This window comes from Octopus bimaculoides, chromosome 17 (assembly GCF_001194135.2).
Source record: "Octopus bimaculoides isolate UCB-OBI-ISO-001 chromosome 17, ASM119413v2, whole genome shotgun sequence".
In the NCBI taxonomy this organism is placed as follows: domain Eukaryota; kingdom Metazoa; phylum Mollusca; class Cephalopoda; order Octopoda; family Octopodidae; genus Octopus; species Octopus bimaculoides.
Genome location: NC_068997.1, coordinates 41081696 through 41091330, shown reverse-complemented (window position 1 = coordinate 41091330; position 9635 = coordinate 41081696). Strand labels below are relative to the sequence as shown.

At 30.1% G+C, this 9635-nt stretch overlaps 1 protein-coding gene across 11 annotated transcripts in view; it reads right to left on the bottom strand.

The window, feature by feature from the left end:
• LOC106867422 (NGFI-A-binding protein 1) overlaps window positions 1–9635 on the bottom strand; it is a 223322-nt gene that overhangs the window by 114913 nt on the left and 98774 nt on the right. The gene's annotated exons all lie outside the window — the stretch shown is intronic.

Below are 9635 nucleotides of genomic sequence, written 5' to 3'. Positions count from 1 at the left end.
ATGTATGTATGTATATGTGCTTGCAACAATTTAAAAAAATAAACATTTTAAATTAAAAATATGATCGATAGATTTGAGATATTTATAAAGTTAACATTTATAAGTGATCTTTTTTCAACTCTCCTCATATTGTAGGCAAGCAAACAACTTTAAGATATTACAATGGTAAATTTTTTATAATCTGCAGTAATGGAAAATTTACCCCATTTAAATGAAACTTACAAATTTGAAACAAATTTTGATGCAAATACTCAGATTTCTTGGTAATATATTTGACAATTCTTGAAACTATTGAGAAGGAGAGACCCAACAAGGATTGCAGTAGTGACTAATACTAAAAATAGCTGCAGTATATACTATTAAGAGACTATATGGTAAAAGGAGTGACAAAATCTTGCCTATCAGTATACAGTCATCAAATTTCTACACCTCACGTAAACACCCAGGATTAACAGTAAATAATTGAAATGACTATATGTTGTTCTTATTTATTTTTGTATGAATAAATTTCAATAGGGATTTATAGCTTCTAATATTCTGTGCTCAGACTTCTTATCATTTTTGTCTGATAAAATCAGTCAAGTGACCTTTCTTTCAACACATTCATGCTCATTCAGTGAAAGAATCACAAAGGAACTTTGAACCTTAAATGAGTGGATTTGAATCAAAAGGTTGGAAAGTAGATAAAGTGAGGATTAAGAGACATAGAAGTGAAAGGTTTATACAAAATCCTTCAATATTATAGATACATGGTGGCAAGCCGGCAGAATCATTTCCGTGCTGGGAAAAATGCTTAGTGGTATTTCTTCTGACTTCACGTCCTGAGTTTAAATGCTGCCAAAGTTGACTTTGTCTTTCATCTTTTTGGGGCTGATGAATAAAGTATCAGTTGGACATTGGGGTCAATATAATTAACTTACCCCTCCCCTGAAATTGCTGGCCTTGTTCCAAAATTTGAAACATAGTACAGATACATATCTGCTAGGTATGTTGCTTGGTAGAGAACAGAATGTTTGTGCTGTATTTCAAGTGCAAATAATTTTGTAGCATAACAAGTGCCATATTGTGGTTGAATGGCAAATGTTTGCATTTGAAAAGATATGACAAAGTTCAGAGAAGCAGTGCTCTCATTAGTAACAACAGCTTTCTTTTTAGGCTTGAGTAAGAAGAATGGTAATGTATAACTATAAAACTAAGTAATGAATATTTAATGAGGCAGAACACACCCCACCCCTCAATTTTAAGGATGTTATTTCAATAGAATAAGTAGTGAATGCCAAGACAAGATACTGAAGAATATAATAGTGACAAAGCTGATGGAACAAGAAGGTAAACAAATTTCTTGAACTCAAAACAAAAATTCAGAAAAATCCTTTTAAATGTGAAATATGAAAACAAACAGAAAAAGCTTATTATTTTAAGATGCTAAAAAAATCGGTAAGATGCATTTGAAGTGGCCAAAGAAAGGAGTGATCTAAGAGAGAATTCACTGTTAATAACAGGAAAGACTAAATATGACAACTGAAGAATACATTTCAAGAGGTTGCAAAATAGGTGGTATTATCATTATTATTAAATACCACCAAGGTGGACTTTGTCTTTTATCATTTCAGGGTTGAAAAACAATAAGCTACCAGTTGAGCACAGTGATCAATGTAATCAATTTCCCCCCTGCCACCCCCTCAAAATTACCGGCCTTGTGCCAAAATTTTAAAGCACTATTAATATTATTATTGGTAAGGCGGTGAGCTGGCAGAATCATTAGCATATCAGGTGAAATGCATAGCAGTATTTCACCTGTCACTATGTTCTGAGTTCAAATTCCACCAAGGTCAATTTTGCCTTCCATCCTTTGAGGGTCAATGAAATAAGTACCAGTTACGTACTGGGATTGATGTAATCGGCTAGCCCTTCCTCCAAATTTCAGGCCTTGTGGCTATTGTATAAAGGATTATTATTATTGGTGAGCAGGCATCATCGTTAGCACACCCGACAAAGTGCTTAGCAACATTTTGTCAGTCTATCTTCTGAGTTCAAATACAGGAAAGGTTAATGTTACCTTTCATCCTTTCAGGGTCAATAAAACAAGTACCAGTCAGGTACTGGGGGTCAATGTAATCAACTAGCCCCCTCCCCTAAAAAATTTCAAGTGTTGTTATTATAGAAAGGATTATTATTATTATTATTATTATTATTAATGTTTCCTTCAAACAAGAATTAAATACATATTGGTGAACATGGATAGAAGTGTTTGAGTTTAACCAGGGTAGTTTGTTCATGGTTCATGAGATTGCTCAAAGTTAAAAAAATACTCTATGAGAATCTCTTAACAATGTTTATAGATCCTAGTATGGCTGTTATTCAAAATGTGCCTGCATCTATCCTCATAAGCAATTTATCAATGGTTGCATCACTCCATGGTGTCAGTTACAATTAGGACAAAAGAGACATTCCTTAATTGTTTTTACTTCAACAGCTTGGTCAGTGTCTTACCTCAGGTTATATCACCTCCTTCCTACAACATTACTGTCATTTGGTATAGCTATGTCAATAATTAATACACTGTTGTCATTTTTGTCATGGACAATGATGTCAGGTTTTATTATGTGCTATCTATAGACCATGTGTCAAAGTTCATTTTCTAACATAGGAAGAACACCTGAGAGAGTGTGCTGTTTGAGATTTAGGGTTTAGCTGTTCAATTTCTCATGAAATTTTTGCTGCTTTGGATATAAAGGGATTTGCAAGCTCACCCCACTTTCTTACTTTTTTTTTTTTTTTGAAACCATAGTCAACAAAAACACACAAGCAGGGGCCTCCCATTTACCTTCATATACAGTTGTTAGATGTCAAACTTATTTCTGTAGCATTTGAAATGGTTTTTAATAGATTTCTCATGATTGTTGACATGTTCAACAATATGCTATGCTTCATTGCCTGGAGTAGCGGTAAGAGGTACAAACTACAAAGAGGGTAAAGGCATATATACCCTAAGCGGAAAAAAAAGTTTGTGAAAAAGCCCCCAATAAATAGAATTAAAAAAAACGAAACACACACACACACATATATATATTCTATGAATTTATTTGTATCAGTTTTTTTATTAATATCTTTTTGTGTGTGTATTATACATATATATTGTATAGTAGTACGCTTGCCCCACCCTTGTTTTTATGAAACTGTATTTTTATATCCCCACATGTCCTATAAATCTTTTTTTGTAAAACATTTTGCATGCATGAATGGGTCATGCTGGCAAATAAATGGAACATTTATTTATTTGTTTATTTATTATCATCATTATTATTATTATCATTATTATGATAATAATATAATAATAATGATTATATTATTATCATTATTATCATTGTTATAAAATTTTATACAGATCAGTATGCTTAATCTCCTGACCAGTTTTGATATAAATATTTTCATTCTATTTCAGATTTCATCAACAGAGATTTAAATGCTGCTTTGAATAACGAAATTCCAATTACAGTCAGTCTAAACTGTCATACATCTGCTGGTCCTGTATTCCCTAATTATCTTAAACAACATAAATGCATTTCCGTTTATTAAATAATAGTAAATAGAATCGTGTCATTTGTAGACTCTGAGAATTGGTGGGATCAAACTTTGCAGCACCAATGGAAGAATTCACGGTGATACAGTCAAATGTACTAACCTCTAGATATGTCCTTTGATAAGTGAAATTATTCTAGCTACTTCAGCCTACCTAACCTGAGAATATGTACTGTTCTCACTGGTTAATTCTAATTAAGTAGTTAACAGGAGCAAGAAGAAGAGTAAAATATCTGTGCTTTTATTTCAATGTAAATTTTTTTAAATCCATAAGTTTATATATTGTTATAACAAAGATGAACAAAAATAAAACATTTTTTTTTTTTTTGAAATCAAGAAACATAGACAGTAACATTAAAGCCAACAACAGTAAGCTACATGCTAAATAAAAATCTTCAACAGTAGATGAAGATAAATCTTTAACTACAGCTTTCTGTTTAACATCCGGAAAAGAAACAAAATTAAGAGAGTAGACTGCAGACAGAGTATTGGTGTAATGACAGTGAATCAATAATATCAAATCAAACTGCTATCAGTTCACACAAATTGTTTATATACTTCCAACATGTTGTAACTTGCACCTTGTTATTAATATAGACCTTCAGGATATAAATTCTTGTTTTAAAATATGAACTGCTAAGGAAAATATCTGTGCTCCTTTTTATGTACCTAGAAATAATTGTTGTCGAAGTAATTTATTCTCAGACTCATCTCGCTGACATACAAAAGTTTGTAAGATGAAAAAGTTGTGTCATGTAAGAGACTTTGTCAAAGAAATTTCTCTTTATCTTAATTGTATATATTTTCAAAGTTCTTTTTAACTCACAAAATATTTCTAAGGCACTTTAGTAACTTTAAAAGAAAACATTGATAAGTTATAACAAATGAAGAAAAAAAAAAAAAAAAGAATACAAAAAAGAAAAGTTATGCTGAGTATTTATTCTGCCTAAAAACAAAAACAATAACAGCAAACAATAAAAAGTTTCAAATCAGATACATTAAGGCTACTGAAACAATTCTTAACACTTTCCATTGATGTGATTTTTTTTTCACAGAAAATAAAAGCTAAAAATAACTAATGCTATAAGTTATGTTGTAGGTATCAATTATTTTGAAATTATGACAAATTATAATTTTCTTCTAACTACTCCAAAAAGAAAAATTTACACAAGCAAATTTATTCTGTAGCACAAGGTTAGTTACTCTCTATCAGTGGTATCTGAAGAGGCATCTCTCTCACTCTGTGCTCTTTTCAAGGTTGATATAATTAATATTGATAAGCAGGATGTGAGAGAAGCTTTCTCTTCTATATATGATTTGTAAAACCTAATAAAAAGGCTAAAAGCTTCTGCTGCACTATATATCCAAGAACTAAAGGTAATATTTAATTTGACAAAGAAGATCAGAAAAAAAAGTGGGAGGTGGGTATTACATGAACAGTAGCAAAATTGTATTCAATGATGATATATTTGCTTCAACAACTAGGGAAGCCGATAATTTCTAATGTAAATAATTATATTAAAAATACAAGAGAATCCAACAGAGTTAAGCCCTCTTCAAATACGATGGTCATTTAGCTCAAACTGTATTAAATGAAGAATTGTTTGAAACGCAGCTGTATAGAATAAATAGTTTTGCATATAATAGTTTTTGAAATAATGTATATAAATATGTAGAATGTCTAAGATAAATATACATTAAAACTGTCTATCTTTCTGTAATGGTTTGAAGAACTCATTGTTTCTTTATTTTTCACTTATCTATATTATTCATTCTCATGAAATGCTTTTTGCAGCAATATGATAACAGGAATTTTAGTTTAGTTTCTGCCAGTCATCGAAATCACTCTTAAGCTATCAAAATCAGTTACTATCTAACACAATGGCTTTATGGTTTAGACAAAACTCATTTTTCATTTTGCAGATTCAATTTTTTCCATATTTTATTTTCATAACTGAACACTTAAAAAATCTTTAAATTAGCAGATTCCTTGAAATACTCTATCTAGATAATTTCTTTTCTTTTTCTTTTTTTTTCTTTAATTTTTTTTTTGTAAAATAAACCTTCTTTTACTGATACAATGTGAGTAGTGATGAGGATGAGAAGCTGATGTGATGGTGGGGGTAGTGGTAGGGAAAATGCATCTAGAAATGAAAACCAAAAAAGCCACCAACATTTTTGGGGGGGAAGCTATAGATTTCAGTGAATAAAAATATAAAAAGGACATGAAAAAATTTTTTAAATGAAAAAAAAACACGTTTTTTTAGATTTCCTTTTATCTTGTAACATGATATAATTGATTCAAAGCAAAATAAAAAAAAAAAAAACTAAACAAAGCAGCATCTTAGGTACATTCTTGCTATTCTTGCTATTTCTTCAAAGATGTATTTGTTAGTTCCCAAACAAACAAAAAAACATAACAATACATACAATTACACATACATATAAATTAACACACCCATGCATACACACACACACACATACATACACACATATTTGAAAGCCATCTTTCAGGAAATATGCAGGTGGTAAACAATTCAACGAACATTTCCATATATTAGTACATATAAATACTGTAAAAGGAAATATAGAGTGCATATAAATATGGTTTTAAAAAATAATATTGTAGAAATCGTGAAAAGTAGACAAATAATATAAAAAGTATTATACAAAATACACTAAATTTACTCTTAAGCATTTGTATCCTATTCAAGATATTTTTCATAAAATATGGTTTGAACTTAGCTAGAATCACAATACGATCTGCAAATTCAATTTATATAAACAAAGCAAGCCGAGGAGTTTATGACATAACAATCTCATTATTATAGCATAGTTTAAAATGCATCAGTTACAAGTTCAATAAGAGTCAGGAGTATGTGATAGGGCTTGCTTGACCCTATTTTGGTGGTATATAACAGTGAAGGAGGTAAAAAAATAACATGGGTGAAGTCAAAATTAGAATTTATCAAATGTCTAAGGAATCTTAAATCACCACACCCTAGCAAAAGTAACCTCCTATGAATTGTGTGAAGTCAGCATTGATAAAATATTTGCTTTGTTTTTTCAGCATTCAGAAGAAAGCTTTTAGAGAGACCTAAAGTGCATTATATCATTATCATTTTTACAGCAGAGAACAGGCAGAATCGTTAGCAGCATTTTGTCCATCTGAACATTTTGAGCTCAAATTCCACTGAGGTCGACTTTGCTCTTGTCTTTTCAGGATTGATGAAATCAGTTGAGTCCTGGTGTCAATGTAATCAACTATTCCCAAAATCAACTTTTCACAAAATTTCAGGCCTTGAGCCTATCGTAGGAAGGATTATTATTATTATTATTATTATCATCATCATTATCCTCTTCTTTCGATTTTGTTTCCATTTCTTGCCGAGTGTCTTCCCAACACCTAGGGCAAAGAAACTTACTGTATACATTTGGTAGGTCATTGAAATAAACACACCAGATAGTTCATTTACAAAGTCATGTGATAAAAAAAAAAGTGGAAGAAAGACAGAGAGAAAAAAGAAAAAACAAAAACAAAAATAAAGGGGAAAAGGAAAGAAAATTCACAACGATAATGCTATTATCATTATTATAATTATGGTTATTATTATTCCCACCAGGGTCAACTTTGCCTTTCATCATTCCTCTGAGTTTGATAAAATAAAGTACCAGTCAACTACTAAGGTTGATCATATTGACTAACTCCTTCTCCATATAAAATTGTTGGCTGAGTGCAAAAATCTGAAACCTTCTTTGTTATAATAATAATAATAATAATAATAATAATAATAATCTTTTTTATATTTTGACTTCAAATTCTGCTATGATTGATATTGCCTTACTTCTCTGGAGGTCAATAAAATAAAATACCAGTCAAGTACTTATGTAATCAACTTAACCCTTTCCCCTAAAACTGCTCACCTTGTGCTACTTATTATTATTGTTGTTGTTGTTGTTGCTGTTCTGCTGAATCACTGGGGTTGATGTAATCGACAAGTCACCTCCCTGCACATTTCAGGTTTTGTGCCTTTAGTAGAAAGCATTATTATTATTATCTCATTGTTATGAAAGACGGTGAGCTGGCAAAGTCATAAACATGCTGGACAGAATGCTTAGCGGTATTTTGCCCTTTGATACGTTCCAAGTTCAAATTCCACCAAGGTTGACTTTGCCTCTCATCCTTTTGGGGGTCAATAAATTAAGTACCAATGGAAGACTGGGGTCAATGTAATCAACTAGTCCCCTCCCCCAGGATTTCAGGCCTTGTACCTTTAGTAGAAAGGATTATTATTATTATTATTATTATTATTATTATTATTATTATTATTATTATTATTATTTTTATTATTATTATTATTATTATTATTATTATTATTATTATCATTAAGGTGGTGAGTGGCAGAATCGTTAGCATGCTGGGGTGTTGGGGAAAATGCTTAACAGTATTTTGACCGTCTTAACATTCTGGGTTCATATACTGACAAGGTCATTTTTGTCTTTCAATTTACTAGAGGGATAAGAAACTGTGAAGATGACAATTTAAACAGCAATTTCCTCATATCTAAAACAAACTGCCAGTATTCACGAATATATAGTAGTTGTGGAGAAGAAGAAGAGCAAGTGGATTTCACCCTTACACTGTATGTAAAAGTGTTGAGGGTTTGAAACAACAATATCATCAATGAAACTGCAATCAGATGAGACATCTTCTTTTGCAACCAACTGAAGTTGCAACAACTGGTTAATTCTCCCGTTATCTCACCTGATTTTTTTTGATTTTTTTTTTTTAACTACAAACATCTACAACTACTGCTTCAAAGAATTGTACACAACTCAAATCAACAATTCTCCTCTATTCACACCTAAGTTTATATCTTGCAATAAAATCTAAGACTATTTTTGTAAACATACACACACAGACACATGCATCCCCCCCCCCACACCATCATTACAAAAATGTAAACACAATGTAGTACTACATGTCACATGTGACGTAGCAGGCATGAAATTACAAACTATAATTCTAATTATATGCACCCATATACACACTTATTACTGACAAATTTGAATGGTTTAACCTTCATACAAAGAGCTACGTATTTTCTTCCACTATTACTATTTTCCTAGATATTTCTCTTTAAAAGTCACATTAATTTTACCATATTTTGGGCCGAAAATTTTGGAGCAGAGTTATGCTTAAAAATTATTAGCAACCAATAATGGTTGTGACCATTTCAAAAACAGCTACATTTAGCCCAGATATTATTACAAGAGAGAAGAAGAGATTATTTTTCCATTTTCAAATCTTAAATGAATTCTTCGCGAAAAATAATTTATAATTAACATTAGATTTTTTCAAAATTTCAATAATGGAATATATATATATATATATATATATATATATATGGTGAATATGAAATAATAATTGTGATAAATACATTCAATTAATAACCATACTTACAAAGTTCATACCCTAGTTTTTAATTTCATGCCAATTTATTAATATTTCTGAGAGACATGGAAAAAAATAATAAAAATGTACTACAGCATTGTAGAACTACAGATATATACATATTCACACACTCACAAACAGATAAATAGATAGATAGATAGACAGATAGATAGATAGACAGATAGATAGACAGATTAAAATAATTCATATTGGCAAAATATCTAATAGTCAAAAGGTTAGAAAGAGGATACAGACAGCTAAACATATTAATCAATGAAAAAAGAACCCTTATCTAAAAGGATGAAAACCCTATAATAATAATAATAATAATAATAATAATAATAATAATAATAATAATAATAAATAATAATAATAATAATAATAATAATTTCTTTTATTGCTACAAAGGCAACAGATAAGGGGATGATACAGGTACAAATTCTTTTTCTTAATAATATTACTATTATTATTATTATTATTATTATTACTATTATCATTATCATTATCATCATCATCATTGTTATTGTTATTTTCTCTAAATTAAATTACATTTTTCAAAATAACACTTAAAATTATACAATATAAATGACGAAATAAA